Source organism: Lipotes vexillifer, unplaced genomic scaffold, assembly GCF_000442215.2.
Source record: "Lipotes vexillifer unplaced genomic scaffold, Lipotes_vexillifer_v1.1 scaffold809, whole genome shotgun sequence".
NCBI lineage: Eukaryota > Metazoa > Chordata > Mammalia > Artiodactyla > Lipotidae > Lipotes > Lipotes vexillifer.
This window is the reverse complement of record NW_006788521.1, coordinates 2,685,361-2,686,520: the sequence shown is the minus strand read 5'-3', so window position 1 is coordinate 2,686,520 and position 1,160 is coordinate 2,685,361.

Genomic DNA, 1,160 nt, shown 5'->3' with positions numbered 1-1,160 from the left:
GGGGGCCCCACAACCAAAAAAAAAAAAAAAAAAAAAAAAAAAAAAATAAGATGGGTCATCTTTTTATGCTTGATCTTACCTGGGTATGAAAATGTATGTGTGATGTGAACATATGAGAGAAGCAGGTTTTTCAAACACACTGAAAAATATTGAGAATTATAAAACAAGCACTCAAGGGCTTACCACCAAAACTTAATGTGGTATTTAATTACTAGATCCTAAGCTCTAGCTTTAAGTTTCTTGGTTCCCCAGTCTTTCTCGTAAGTTAATCTCCACCTAAAAATTCAGATAACTCCAGGGAGTCCCTATTCCAAGAAGTCCTATAGGGAATGGAAAGTGTAACTTGCAATTTATCTCATGATAATTTTTGGATTTTCAGATGCAGGGTTTTAAAAACTCAAATACAAACTAAAGTAGCTTTGAAAATTATAAAACAGGAGTGTTTTATAATTTAAACTGGCATTTTAAATTAGTCGCTTTATTTGATATGTTTTAATTCTTACTGATTAGGTTATTTCTTATGGTAATGAAATAAGATAACCTCTTAGAATACTTCTAGGACGCCTTACAGAAGATGCAGAATTACTTCTTAAATACAATTATCCTTAAAGCTTATAAGACCCAGTTCAACGATTCAGCAAACCTTACTGAATGCCTCCTCTGTGCCATGTACTGAGCAAGGCTGCCAGACTACAAAGGTGGACGAAGGTGGACAGATGTTAGTCCCTGAGTTCTGTGTACTGTAGGCCCATAGAGATATGCACATCTTTATTGGAGGGAAATAATATTTAGACCCTTTACACCCTGCTGCAGCCTGCCTAAGTTGATTCCACCCCATGTTCTGATATCTAGGAGCAGAATGTGGAGGGACTATACGAGGGTGGGGTCTCAAGTTAACAGTAATTAGGGAGCAATATTGGGTGGAGGGGGCAGGTGGAGGGAGTTTGGAGCAAACTAGATTGGAAGTCAGGCAAGGTGTCTCTGTTGTGATAAGCAGGCCACAGCAGGAACTTGTCTGGGACAAAAATAGCCAGTCAGTAAATTCACAAGCCATAGTTCACTGTCCTTTCCCTCTGTAGTAAAGTCTAGAGTCCATAGCAGTATGTGAGATGTTAGGCATTAAAGGCCAGATATTTTTAACAAAAGCCGCCTTGTTCTAG